This window comes from Euprymna scolopes, chromosome 13, assembly GCF_053919585.1.
Source record: "Euprymna scolopes isolate OS-2025 chromosome 13, ASM5391958v1, whole genome shotgun sequence".
Lineage (NCBI taxonomy): Eukaryota > Metazoa > Mollusca > Cephalopoda > Sepiida > Sepiolidae > Euprymna > Euprymna scolopes.
Window position 1 is genome coordinate 30,509,553 of NC_136494.1, and position 15,619 is coordinate 30,525,171.

The window sequence follows — 15,619 nt, forward strand, 5'->3', positions numbered from 1 at the left end:
GCCTTGGGGAGTGTGGAGCCACCCTTTAATTGCCATTGCTCCAAGGTCCACTCTGACCCGGAGTGGTAGTACCTGTTAGGGTCCCAACTATGGGTTAAATAGAATCCGACTTAACAAACAAATATACTCCATTAAAATCGTTCTTCCAAATAACTAGATTCGGCATTAAATAACCTGAAAAAGGTTGATATGTCATAAAACAAAAACAACCAACCAACCAACGTTCGTTACTCTATTGTAAGTATACCCGGCAAATATGGAGTCACGCCTGACCAAGTCGAAACTCTGGTCGAAAAGTAATCCATTGTTTACGTGGTTCTCTACTTAAGATTTTCTGTTTTATTTTGTTTGATTTACTGTTAATTAAGTAGGTATAAATATATAAGTAATTATTTTCATTATTCCATCAAGTGTTTACGTCAAATCGGTTTAACATAATTTTCTGTAAGATTTAAATCGTATTTCGCACGTGTATTGTTTAGCAGGAAAATATTAATGTTTTATTTTTAATCGTATATTGTTACGTGTAAGTACAGTATTTATTCCCGTAAATTAGGAAACGTATTATTCTTGTGTAGATATGTGTTATTATTTTTATATTAAAAGATGTAAAGAGTAAGTGTTGTATTTTTTCGCGGGAAAAAAGTTGTTTTTTTGCCTATTCACCCCAATCAAGGCTCGGTGCCACTTTGATGTGGGGGCAACTGTCTGAGACAATATTGCAGGGATACTAAATATTTAGTTGAGCGGCAATATGTGTCTGTTTATATTACAGATTTTTTAGTGTTATTATTGAGTGGCCTCGTCATGAGCGAATAGTTAGACAGATAGTAGAGTTTAAGTGTGGGAAAATAAAAAATGCCTCAGCATGGAAAGATTTCTCCTCCATTGAGCAGAAAAGATACAGTGTAGTATAAGAGCAATAGTCAAATTATTCCAGTGTAAACAATTTGTTCGTCTCTACCCAAGTAAAAAGATGCGAGAAGATAGCTGTGAACATCGACATGGTACAACCGGTTTTCGGAAACAAAAACCATGTGTGGGCTGGGGGTGTTTATTACCGAAATCCGGAATTAACATGAGGTGTTTCTGGGGGATTGTAGAGTCATACTACGAAAAATAAAGAAGATGATATTGGTGGTTTGGTTATACTACGCCGTAATAAAAAAAACAATAATATCAGTTGATTTTTACGTGCTTATGCACTTATTGAACCGCGCTATTTATAAATATTATTTTCCAGTTAAAGTTTTACGATATCTTTTTTTATGAAATTGTTGAGTTATAGTACAGAATAGTTACAAAACACCATCCACTCTTCATGTTAAGAATGGCTTTCGAAATAATAACGTTATTATTTCAGCACGGTTCAATAAGTGCAAAAGTACAGATATTTTTTTTTAGTATGTGCAAAAAGATGAATGGCATTCATGGAAAGTGTCAATTGTTAGGTGAAAGTATCGGAAAAGTTTGTATCAGGAAAATGTGCAAATCAATTTTTGTAAAACTAAAAATGTCCCCCACTATCACCAAAAATACTGGCAGCAAAATAGCACAGGCTGTACAGGAAAGAATATAGGAGGATTTATCCTCCACTGAACGGAGACAAATAACGGGAAAATATACCGTAAAAATTCAGCTCCCTAATTTGGTACAGGAAGACCTTGTTGTTTGGCTGTAATTGTACATTGGCATAAGGAGTGTTTACTTATTAATTCGGTCGAGAGATATGTTGTACTTTATATTTAGGTCGTGACACGAGTAGAAAGTAACGTGGAAACGTACAACTCATTTAAAAAGGGCTGGCCCGTGTTACGAAAATAATATCTTTCTTGTTACTGTTTGTGTGAGCCTAATTACAAATGTAAATAAAATCTGTTGCTGAATTCTATAATTGCTTTTAGTGTGTGTGTATGTGTGTGTGTATGTGTGTGTGTGAGAGAGAGAGAGGGAGAGAGAGTTAATGGGCGGTAGAAAAGGCATTATTGTTACGCAATGTTTTAATGGTAGGTTATTGTTTTTTTAAAGGTGATCCGGTGATCCGGAATATAAGAATATATGGGGATGCAGCCAATCAGAATGGCCGGAATCACAGTAGGAAGACGTTGTTATTTGCAAACTGGAAAACTAGAAGATTATGTTATGTGTAGGTATGTCATAACCAGTTAATGGCGGCCCAACCACAATATCGGTGGAAAATGTAGAATTGTAACCGGTGTCAACTGGTAGTTGTGGTAAGAGTTAATATATAGAGGGTGAAAATGGAACTACTTCTGAAGATGTTGCGATTATGATTGTGTCGCTCCTAGGATGTAATGTAGCATTTTGTTATCACGGATAGACGTGTGTGCAACGGTAGTCGAAAGTTGCATGAGATAGTGATTAATAGGCTAAATGCATTGAATCTCTATTTGGCATCTGTTGTTGCAAACCTAGGATATTTTAGTCTAGTGGAGAATTTCTGCAGTCAAATTATTATATATAGATTATATTGGACCCAATATTTACAAATGATTTGGCAAGTTTACAAAAAAAATGACTCATTCGCCACCATCGAGAATCAAAACCAAAATGTGTAACTTGCGATATACTCTTTCCTTTGCCGTTAATGGCTGACCTATAAAGACATGTTCTCTGCAAGGCTAAAAATTTAAACATGAACCAAGAGCTATTACGTACCGCATGCATATTTGTAATGCCGTCGTTCGACCTTCATCTGGCAAATTTCACTTCTTTAATTTTCACATTTTTTGTACCGATTTTCCCCAGCTATAACCCAAATATAAAATTTCGCATGGGTTCGAATGCATTATATAGTAAGTCTTATGTAGACCAAAAACTGACAGAGGAGTTTAGTAGGTAAAAAGTTAAAAAAAACATATACGTATACATATATGTATATATATATATATATATATATATATATATAAAGAGGTTTGTGTTTACTATAACCTCTTTATGCTAATATTACGCAAGTATAAATCATGTAGAATATCTGCATGAATATAATTACACGTAATAATTAACTAAAGATAATCATCCCATCAGAAAACCGAAATAAATAAGAAAGAATTAATTAAAATCATGTTTTAAAACCATGCAACTTAGCTAGATCTTTTGCTAGTGAATGAAATTCCACGACTTATAGTTGTATTTTCTTTTTAAATAAATAGAAAAAGGTTTTTAATATGAATGTCAATACACACACACACAATAATTATATGATTATAGTTAAGTTTATAGTCATATAATATATATCTCTATTTTTCTAACTACTATCATATAAAATAAACTGCCTGTGTGTGTGTGTGAGTTCGCTCCATCTGGACTCATAAACCACTAGGCCGATTTTTAAAAAAGTAAACGCAAATGTATTTTATGTGTCTGTGCGTGTTATTAAGTTGGTGTTAAAACAATGCCGTTTCTTGACGTTCAACTTCAACAGATCATAACTTCTTTCATAATAAACTTTATAAATCGAAATAAGAACCAATAGAATCGGCAGATTTTTGCCAACTATAATCATGTTTATTCATGCCATTAGCCTAGAAATCCAGAGTTATGTAAACGATTAAGTCAGCGAAGGCCGATTCAGGATGATCTCGGCTTCTGAAGCATTTGTCGCGCAGGAGGTTTTCGGGATACTTGAATAAATTATAATCGGTGGGCGAGAAGTCTGGTTAATATGGCAGATGAGTCAGAGTAGCCCAAATCTGTTCAGCTTCTGCCAGGTAAGTTGAGCAAGATGCGTGCGAGCGTTGTCATGGAGAAGAATTGGTCCCTTCATATTGACCAATCCCGATCACATACGTTGGAGCTTCTGGTGCATTTCGTCAATTTGTCGGCAGTACTTCTCCGCCGTAATCGTTTTGCCCGGATTCAAGATGTGATGGATGAGACCGGCCGTAGACTACCAAACAGTCACCATAATCTTTTTTGGTGCAATTTGGGCCTCGGAAAGTGTTGTGGAGCTTCTCCGGTATCCAACCACTGTGTCGAACCTCGCCGGTTCTTGGGGAGGATCCACTTCTGATCACACGTCACAATCCGTTCGAGAAATGGGTGGTTTTTGTTGTGCAGAAGGAGCGTAGAGGACACCTCAAAACGACGAAATAGTGATGGTGAGGAACTGCCTTGATGCTCATTTTGGTCAAATAATCTTCAAGGATGAAGTTTTGGATTGCTGCATTATCCTAGTGGAAATTCCACTGACCTGATTTGAAGAGTGTTAGTTTCTTCCGACGAAATCTCTTCTTGAACTCCCTTAAAAACTGAACATAGTATTCATTGTTGACTGTCCTTTTAGTGGGAAACCAGGGCATGTAGATCATGTTCGTGTCGTAAAAAATGGATGATCATAATTTTCTGAGTGGATTTGCTCTGTCTGGCCTTCCTAGGTTTGGCAGAGACAGCATGCTTCCGCTAGAATCTCTGTTTCTTAGCATCTGGATTATAGCAGTAGATCCAACCTTCATCGCAGGTCATAAGGACATCAAGAACTGCGGGACCTGAATTGACCAGCTCGACTCTGCTGTACTGACAAGGTCGTTTTCTTTTCTCTGAGTACTCTTATGACAAACTTTGAGCAAATCTTCCGCATCTCAGTTCATTGCGTATAATTGTGGGTACACTAACCACACTAACATCAAAGTATACCCATTTCCCTTATAGACACTCGATAGTCCTTATGCATAAAATTCTTTATTTGACCAATCAACTCTCAGTTTTCTAACTTCCTTACTCCTCTCACTCTTTTCCACATCCACCATTGAATCTCATGCTTTTCTGGAATCTCTTGTCACTCAAAAATAGATGCTTGATTCGTGCAAGATATCCTCTAACAGTCTGGAGCAGTCCATAAATTTCTATGGCACTTGACAACAGAAATTTATTGCATAGCGTTCTTCTAAAATGTGATCAGGTTCAGATTGCTTTTTTATTTAATTCAGCAGCTGCGACAATCAGGTTTTAGTAGGATGGTATTCCGATCCTGCGGTAGCTGTTTTTTTTTAACCTGTAATCATAAAAAATTGGTCAGTTATTACATGAGATATATATCACTAAACTACTGAATTTTCAAAAGTCTACGATAATTTTAAATGTATGCACAAAAAAGTCTCGAAACTTAGTAAAATAGCCTCGTATAAGAAAGCTGGTAAATATCTGGAATCTGGTAGAATTCCGCATCTCCATCTTGAACAAAATGATAAGATAATATGTCGCTTTTACATTATTGAGACGAAATTTCGAAAATTGTAAAACTGAATTTCACATGAAAACAATGGTATCTACGTATTCCACGTATTTTTTAAATGATTATATCCAAAGAGACAGAAAATTATTTATCAAAGGGAATAAAAATAGAATTTGGCGAAATCGGTCGTAAGACACAGGAGAGTTCAAAAGGGAAGTAATTTTCCGTTTCGATTTAAACAAGATGTCCCGAAATTGGTCACCTGTTAACACCATTAAATTTCTTTTTAATAATATAGTAATATTCAGGTAATTTTGACCGTATTATTTAGAAGCTACTGAATGGCCTTTTCTCTTCCTTGCAACCCCTCTCCCACAGAAGAGACGTTACGAGGCTGTCTTTGTTTTATCGTTACTCCCATGGCAACCGCTCGTTTGAGCTCCAATATCTGACCCCACCTCGCTAATCTTTTATGATAGACACCCCTCTAGTTGAAACCACTGTCAGTAATTCTCCCCACTCTTTATCTGCGCCAAAATCGAAACGTAGATTCCATGAGTAAAGCTTCTTTTTTAGAAGTGCACGCCTGTGGAATTCTCTTCTGCTTTCTTGTTTCCTACCAGAATACAACTTGAATGTCTTCAAGTCCAACACAAACAAATTCCTGATGAACCGCCCCCTTAAGTAAGGCACTTTATCAAATCCCCAATACTAACGATACTATCCCATTGATTACTGTACACACAGTCACCCTTATTCCCGAGTGGCTTCCGAGTCTTGATAAGTGGTGACTACCATGTAAAAAACATAATTATTAGAATAGACAACAAAAATTAGTAAGAACCATTGTTTTTATCTGAAAACTCCATTTATCGACAACAAAATTTCGTCCTAATAGTGTACAAGCGCCGAAAATGTTTTTAAACATAAAGAGAAATTGAGCGCACGTTCACAATACACTAACACACACGCACTGACGATTATGACATTTGGTTTTGCCAATTGACATTTCCTGTTTTCATTTGACCTTTTTTGCCATTTTCTACACCTTTTGTTTATTTTCTTTTATACGATCGTCACTGAATTTTACCGATAATCGACATTACAGTATTAGCATAATCGCGAATACAGTTATTGATTATGACGTCTGGTTTCGTCGATTAAGGAATCCGTTTTATTTCATTATATTTCTACTCCAAATTTAATTTCTGGTTTTTATTTTATTTTGATTATCTCATTCTCACAGGAAGCCATATAAAAACTTAGAAAAAAATTAGTTACTTTTCCCCAAAGGTATATGAATCGAATCTCGTTATAGACTGTCTTAAAGTAATTATTGTTGCTCCAAACAATGGAATAAAATATTTTAGAAAAAAAAACGGTAGGAATCGTCATTATAGAGTTTGGAGAATCAGCAGAACAGGTTGAGTAATAGTTTTACTGATTCCAACATTTTTTTTCCGATTCCGATGCAATTAACGATTCCGATGCAATTAACGATTCCAATGCAATAAACGATTTTGTTCAGAATTTCCGATTCCGACAAAAGTAAAGATTAAGTTCTGAACTCCTGATTCCGATACAATTAACGATTATGTTCTGAATTCACGGATACTTCGTTCTGAATCCACGATTCCGGCACAACGGTTATGTTTGAATTCTTGATTTCTATACAATTAACGATTCCGATCTGAATTCACGATTCCAATACAATTGACGATTCTGATATGAATTTCTAATTCCGATAAAATTGAAGATTCTGTGTTGCATTCACGATTCCGATGCAACTAACGATTCTGTTCAGAATTCTTGATCCCGATACAATTACCGATTCCGATCCACAAATCGCTAAATTGACTTACTGCCCAAAAGTAAAATTTCATATTGGGAGGTATTTAGCGGAGAGCCGTCCTCTATTTTTATGTGAGATTTGTTCGTTTTTTTTTATCCCACACTAATCAACTTGCCACTAATACGAAAGAGGCTACCATGCTTATGAGAGAGATGAGCAGCAAAATTTATGTTCACATTACAGTTAAATTTCTGCAGGTTAGTACAGTTAGGGAAGCAGGACAAGATAAGGGACTTCTAAAATTTATAAGTACAGGGAAAGAAACTTTCAGAAAATAAGGGTATCCGACATCGGGCGATATCTACAGCTAAGAGGTGAGGATTTTGGTGATTATTGGGTTAGCTGGTGGTATTTACGTCGAGAAGGCAAAGGAGTTAATTATAATTAATAAGGGATTCATTTACAGAATGTATCCAATACTTAGACACACGATTGATGCATCGGTTACTAATCTTCTTTTTTATTTGACAAACTTTTAAATGTTTCCATTCATGAATTGCTTCAAAGAGTTCGAAAAAAAAACATTACAAGATGCTCAGCTTAAATTTTCACTTTTTTTTCTCAGCCATTTTTCAGGTGTAATTTTTACGTAAATCCATGAATTTTAGTTTTACTTGCAATTTAAATTCAATAAATATTTACCATTTTATTATTAGTACAAGCAATGTAAAACTGTTTTTATAAAGAAAAAGTAAAGGAATCGTTGTTGTAATCAGAAATAAGGCCTACAATTTTTCCGATTCTGCTATTGATTCCCGTATTTCTAAAAAGTTTTAAGTTTTCGGTTTCCCGATGCCGTGATGAGCATGAATACAAATCAAACTCATTTAAACTAGTGTATATGAAATCTACATGTATATATAAAAACACAATTGCTGAGACAAGTCCTTCGTTGAATTAGATAAGACAAATTCTGTGTAGCTTAAAGCTATATATATATATATATATATATATATATATATCCCCTCTCATCTCTCTCTCACTATATATATATATATATATATATATATATTTATCCCCCCTCTCTCTTTCTCTCTCTCTCTCTCTTTCTTTCTCTTTCTCTCTCTCTATATATATATGCATATATATATATATATATATATATATATATATATATATATATATATAAATGTTTAGAGGTACAGAATTTATATATAGTTTTAAAAATAATAGGCGAAAGTTTCTCGAGAGCTCTTTCGGCTATCATCTCGTCAGGAGAAAATCGATAGCGAACAAAATAATAATGTGTCGAAAAATAAAGAATTCTAATGGGGAACTTATTAAATGTGCCAAATGTACGGGGACGCTAAAAAAATTTATTAACGTTTAAAAACGATTAAAATATTGGCACAACGAGGAAGAAAAAAAAAGGCGGGAGAAAAGATTCAAAGTTCCCCAAAGAGAAACAATGCGTTTGATGTTTCTTTTTGCCGGCACAAAGAAGGTTGACGCACCGCAATAGAGACAGACTCCAAAATCTTTAAATGGTTTTTGAAATCCGCTCTATGTAGCACCTCGAACCAATCTATTTTATATCTATCGGCACAGCACGGTTTGTCAACCAAATGCCGGCCAATAGCAGAGTCCAAGGCTGCAGAAGGAGGGAGACCACCAGACCCCCTCCTCCCTTGTCTGATCTTCGATGGAACATGCTGGTTTATACGAGTCAAAAGGTGCAAGGATGTTCGCCCAACATAACCAGCATCGCACTGGCATCTAAACTGACTTTGGAGTCTGTCTCTATTGCGGTGCGTCAACCTTCTTTGTGCCGGCAAAAAGAAACATCAAACGCATTGTTTCTCTTTGGGGAACTTTGAATCTTCTCCCGCCTTTTTTTTTCTCCCTCGTTTTGCCAATATTTTAATCGTTTTTAAACGTTAATAAATTTATTTAGTGTCCCCGTACTTTTGGCACATTTAATAAGTTCCGAATTAGAACTCTTTATTTTTTGACACAACATTATTTTGTTCGCTATCGATTTTCTCCTGACGAGATGATAGCCGAAAGAGCTCTCGAGAAACTTTCGCCTATTATTTTTAAAACTATATATAAATTCTGTACCTCTAAACATTTATATATATATATATATATATATATATATATATATATATATATGTATATATATATATTGTTTCAGTTAAATTTAAAAAAACATATTCATATCAGTTCATAAACATATTATTGGATAAAAGTTCATAAATATGTTTAAAAGAGCAGCTAATTACTATTTTTATAACAGTTCCATTCTTATGTTCGATGGGGAAAAATTACACACACCTTCGATATGTGATTAAAACAAAGTTCATAAGCATATCTTTATTATAAAGGTTTTATTATGAAGGTTATACAATAATGTTGCTATAAAAGTTGAAATAAATATTGTTTGGATAAAACTATTTTTATATTTACTTTAAAAAACTATATTATATACATTTATCGGACAACGGATCTGTTTTAAAATTAGGTTTGTGTTTATTTTTGTTAGTTTATATATAAATATATATATATGTGTGTACATACATATATGCGCACATATATACATATATATACACACATATATGTATATATGTGTGCATATATGTATATATACATATATATATATATATTTATATATAAACTAACAAAAAAACAAACTCTAACCTAGTTTAAAAACAGATCCTTTGACCGATAAAATGCATGCCAATTGGCTGATAGGAAGGGGCACGGTGGATACTAGAAAGTTTATTAACTAACTAAAATCTCAATAGAAAAGGAGCATATAAAAACGATAAACAACCACAGAATTCGCGCATAAGCCTGAAGAGTCCTAGAGTGGCTTAAACACAGAATATTCAGTGCAGCTTAATCGCCATATATATTTTATAACTTACTAACTATCTCTACTTACGTATTAAGCACATTTGAAGTAAATACTTAAAGTTTACGCATAAATCTATACTTCCGTATATTAATTTTATGTGAGTAAATTAAGGAGTTACATATGTATATCTATATCTATATATATATATATATATATTTATATATATATATTTATATATTTATATATATATATATATATATTTACATATATATATATATATATATATATATATATATATATTGATATGGACATTGATCTTCTCTTTTTTGTGCATTGATTTCTTTTTGTGCATTCTCTCTCTGTCTCTCTCTCTCTCTGTCTCTCTCTCTCTCTATATATATATATAAAGAGAGAGATAGAGAGGGAGAGAGAGAGAAGAAGAGACTGACACACAGATAGATGGATAGGCACATGCACATATGGACACGATGTTTTCTCTTGTTACGTCGTAAAGTCTGTGTACTTTAAACATTTACGCTAAACAGAATCGCTGATATTGATTTTGGTTACGAATTTCAACACATGATGTGATTTGGATCTAATAGTAGAACGCAGCTGACAGGGCGCAGAAGAAATTATTTGCTCCTGAGAAATTTGAAAGCGACTCGATTCTTAAACTGTACGAAGAAAGGGGGCAATTTCTATATTAAAAGATGGTATATGATATGGATCCATATCCACCTTATATCTATCTCTAATTTCATATCTATATAGCGTTGTGTTAATATATATGATATTCCTGCCCTCTGCAGATTATTAGATTGCATATATATATATATATATATATATATATATATATATATATATATATATATATGTATATATATATATATATATATATATATATATATATATATGTGTGTGTGTGTGTGCAATATTTATAAATGTTTATTTTTTGAAATATTGTTTATTTCAATGTATACAGTTTTCATTTAACTGGTTGAGACTGTTATGATAAAAACTAAATCACCGTTAATTACGGGTAAAGCTCAACGTATCTATTTTATAGATGCAGAGCATGTATAGTACACAACTTTGTTGAAATTCCAAGACTTACATTTTTTTTTATAACTTTTGTGTAATTCATTCTGAATCTCTTCATTACAGCTGTTTCATATATATATATATATATATATATATATATATATATATATATATATATGTATATAAATATATATGTATACACACAGACACAGACACACACACACACACATATATATATATATGCGGTGCCTCCCCCCCAAAAAAAAACGGGCCCCAACTCTAATTAGGCCCCGTTTCTTGGTGTTTTGTCCGCATGAAATGAAAATTTAGTTATAACTAGTTTATTATATTCAAAAACATCGCATCAAAACACTAGGGTATTTGGTCTTTTTCCCTGTTCTACATCATATGTTCTAGATGGTCTCCATTTAGCTTTTGTTTTCTTTGGGGGGTCACCCTGTATATTAAAGGGAAAGGTGCTTTGCTTGAAGCATTGCTGGTAATTAAATAGTTTAAAGTATAAGGAAGCACCAACAATGCAGGAAACCGAGTCTTGCACTGATGTGACGTATAAAATAATTGACAAACAAATAAAGATATCATACATGTTTTTTGTTTGTTTGTTTGTTTTTTAAAAATACTTTGAGATGAGGCTTAAAAATTTATGTTCTCATTTTCTTTTTACAGACAGTTATTCTCATCTTTACAGTTGTTCTTTCACCCCGTTTAGGCCAACTCATCCTCTAGGCTTCTTCAGGTAATTAACCGCGTAGGGATAAGGATGCTGATTTTGGTAAGTGTATCTCAGGTAATTACTGTCTTCCATAGTTGTTTTCTTACGTTTTTGACCAACTAATCCTCGTGGCGCAGTGGATACAGGTGTTCGGTGCTATGGTTCCAAGTTACCGTTTTCTGCCAATAGCGATTTACTTCTAACCCAAAGCAGGTCAGAGGATTATTTGGCCAAATATCTGATGAGAAAACAGCAACTATGGACAGAAGTAATTATTGTTGATACAGTTACAAGACTGGGCATTCCTATTTCGAACCATCTGAAGAATACCAGAATATTAATTAGCCGATACGTGGTTAAGCAACAACAACTACGAGGACCAGGATAACAGTCCTTAAAAAAAATTTGAATACACGAACGAAAGAACTTTTAGAATTAAAAAAAAAATCGTATATCTACATATCTCTTAAAAACACAAGCACAAATATGAATCAGTAAATATAAACTTACTGTTTAATATTTCGAGAAATATCATCTTTTTCAAAAAGAAATTAACCCAAAAATATTGTACAAATGGAAAAATCGTAAAAACGGAAGCGGAAGTTATGTTATTCGAGTTGTCAAGCAGACAATAGGACTTGTTTTAAAAGTTTTATTAGTTGGTATGATAATTATTGTAATATTTGTATATACTGATGCGTACTATTTCCTTGTGTATTATAAGTATTATTCTTACTATCGTCATCTTCACTCTGTTGAATAGAGGTACATATTTTTAATTACATGTTGATTAGAGGTACATATTTTTAATTAAATGTTGAATAGAGGTACATATTTTTAATTACATGTTGAATAGAGGTTCATATTGGAGACACATAAACAGGGACATATATAACCGGGACTCAGAAGAGATGAGGATGATAATGAGAGACACACATTTATACAGACTGGGATGCTTCTTGGAGATTTCATATTATTAATACAGACATCACGATATGATGCAACAGTTCTTATACACATATAGAGAGGAGAAAGTACGTCACTTATGATGATGATGGGGAGGGCACATAATACTCGGAAGTTATAAGATGATAAAACACATTTACCTTTTAGGTTGTCATGACGACACGAAACAAACAGTTACAAATTATTAATGGTGATTGCTTCATTAATCTGATCGGCCGGTCGATGACGTCAGGAATATACATTTGAATCTACATGGTCTAATCTTCCACCCTTCGCTTCTAAGGGACTCTCCTCTCCAACTGACTATCTCTCATCAACTCTTGATTCTCAACTCTATCTTCCAACTGAATTCTAACTCCGAACCCACAGAATCCTATATTGAGAAATATTCTTTGTTTATGACGTCAGAAATGTGTTTTCAAACGTGACTAATTTTCACGTGGCTTTACATATGTTTGTCCAAACACACTTTTGGCAAACAAAATAATCCTCAATTATAAAACCTATTTTTAAACAATATATTTGAATTTGCATTTTCCATTTTTAACTGATATATTTAATATTCAGATTTCTAAAAGAATGGACAATCAACTCCTTTTACGGCATAAAAAATATTTAACTATTTCTTATAGAATTAACAATGGATTTAATTTCTACCATTCCACTCTCCATTATCTTTAACACTTGCATGTAAGGTTCGATTCTAACCTCATCGTAATATCAGTGTCACTTATCAAGTATGTCTTCTTACTTACATGATAATTATTATCGTTGTTTTGCTATTAATTTATTATTTTGAAAAATCTTAGTGAATGAGAAAACACGTTAATATTTTATTCGGATCGAACGTAGCAGTGAGGAACGGCACTCGTTAAACCCACTCATGGGTTGTTATGGAAACGGATCTAAATGAGAAACATTATCCCGCCCAAAAGTGAATTGTACGTTTATTTCGCTTTTTTTATTAAGATTTTCTTCGTGTGACAGTACTACCTTCTCTAATTTTGTAGTTTATATATATTAATATACTAGCAGGGAACTCAGCGTTGCCTGGGATTGAATTCTGATCAGCGAATATTTCACACTTCTATATTTTTATTGTCAGCGAAATCCGTGAAATCGCCCGGGAGGAAGCTTCACATAATTCTATGCAGTAACTTAGTCGAAAATATGTTATTCTAAATTGCACTCAAGTTAACCTACTGTTACCTTTATAAAATTATTTCATATAAACTTTTCCAGTTAACGAAAAAAAAACATTAAGAATTTACGTGCGTGGTTTGAACCAACAAACCACGTAATGCAAAATAAAGATAAAAAATAGAAAAAAAAACGTACATTTTCAAGTCTTATAACATTCTTTGCAGTTAATGGAACAATCTAGGTCATGAAAAAGAAAAAAAACAAAAACAATACGTCATGCAAAAAAAAAAAAAATCACGCTACCAACTTACCCACAGTAAAATTTTCACAACCCGTTGTTTTGTCATTGTTGCTGAGCGAGGACATAGAAAAATGGCTTTACCGATGATAGATGAATTAATATAACGGTCTCGATTATCGATTATCGGTAATTATCGGGGTTATTCTGAGGCAAAACCAAACTAACATCACTCCCAGACATATACACTAAAGTTCTGTAAATTTTAATTTAAAGAAAATTTGTTTAACCGTTTCGAAGTCTATAAGGAACGAACGTACACGCACACAAAATTGCATTTATATAAATTGTAGAGATAATTATTTTTACTTAATTTTTTTAATTTATTCTTAGTTATTTATTGTATTCATTTCTTATATTATTATCGGTATATTGTCGTCAACTATACGAGCCAAGGTCTGATAAGGGGAAACGTTCCCATGGGAGCTGCTATAGTTTTTGTTTATATATTTTATTTAATGTTTTTATATTTCTTAAAGTTTTTTTTTCGTTTTTATCTTAATTTTATATCAATTTATTTAGTTTTCTTTTATTTTTTCTTATTAATTTTATATATTCTTAGCGCTTTTATTAAATTTATAAGTTAGATTTATTTATATTACCGTGTGTTTATTTATATTACCGTGTTTTTATTTATATTACCGTGTGTTTACATGAGTTGGAACAATTATATTGAAAACATTGCCAGGGCCGCTGCGAAAAAGGTAGGTTCTCTCTACCGTGCTAGAAAACTACTGACACCTGAAAGAATCCTGTACCTCTATAATGCCACCATTCGCCCATGTATGGAGTATTGTTGTCACATTTGGGCTGGTGCATCTGCTGCTAGTCTCTCGCTCCTAGACAAGGTTCAAAAGAAAGTCGCCAATCTGATAGGCATCTAAGCTTAAGCCTCTGTCTCATCGACGAAACGTTGCATCCCTCTGCCTGTTCTACAAGTATTTTAATGGTGAATGCTCTGACGAACTGCAGACAATTATGCCCCCACGACGTAGACACCCTCAACAAACCGGACAGGCAGCTAAATCTCAACTCCATGCAGTTGAGATCCCTAGATGTAACTCCAGTAGTTTCTTCCCCAGAACCGCTAGACTCTGGAATTCCATTCCAAATATCTGCTTCCCTAACTGTACTGACATGCAGAAGTTCAAGTGTAATGTGAACCGACATCTTGCTGCCCAAATCCCAACATGTGCCCCAGTAGTTGCTGCCCCTGATAGTAGCCCCCTACACCAAATTGACAATGTGCCTTGTTTGGGGTGAAAATGTAAAAAAAAAAGAAAAGACAGAATTATAACACAGGCGATCTTTTGTTTTATGTGCAATCAAGTATGCATGGACCAACACTTTAACAAAGACTATTAATAACGTGGCTGAAGAAATTGTTTTCCTAAATGCACTAAGAATTACTTATTAAACTCTTTCTAATTAAATTGATTTTGCCAGCCATCAAACTAGAAAATGGCATAATCTTAGTCCTTGCTTCATAGCTGCGCTCATACAGCCAGATAGAAGAATTGCTCATTCTGCGTTGAAATTACTATTAAACATTCAATTTATCGAAACTCGCATGTGTAAAATCTCCAAAT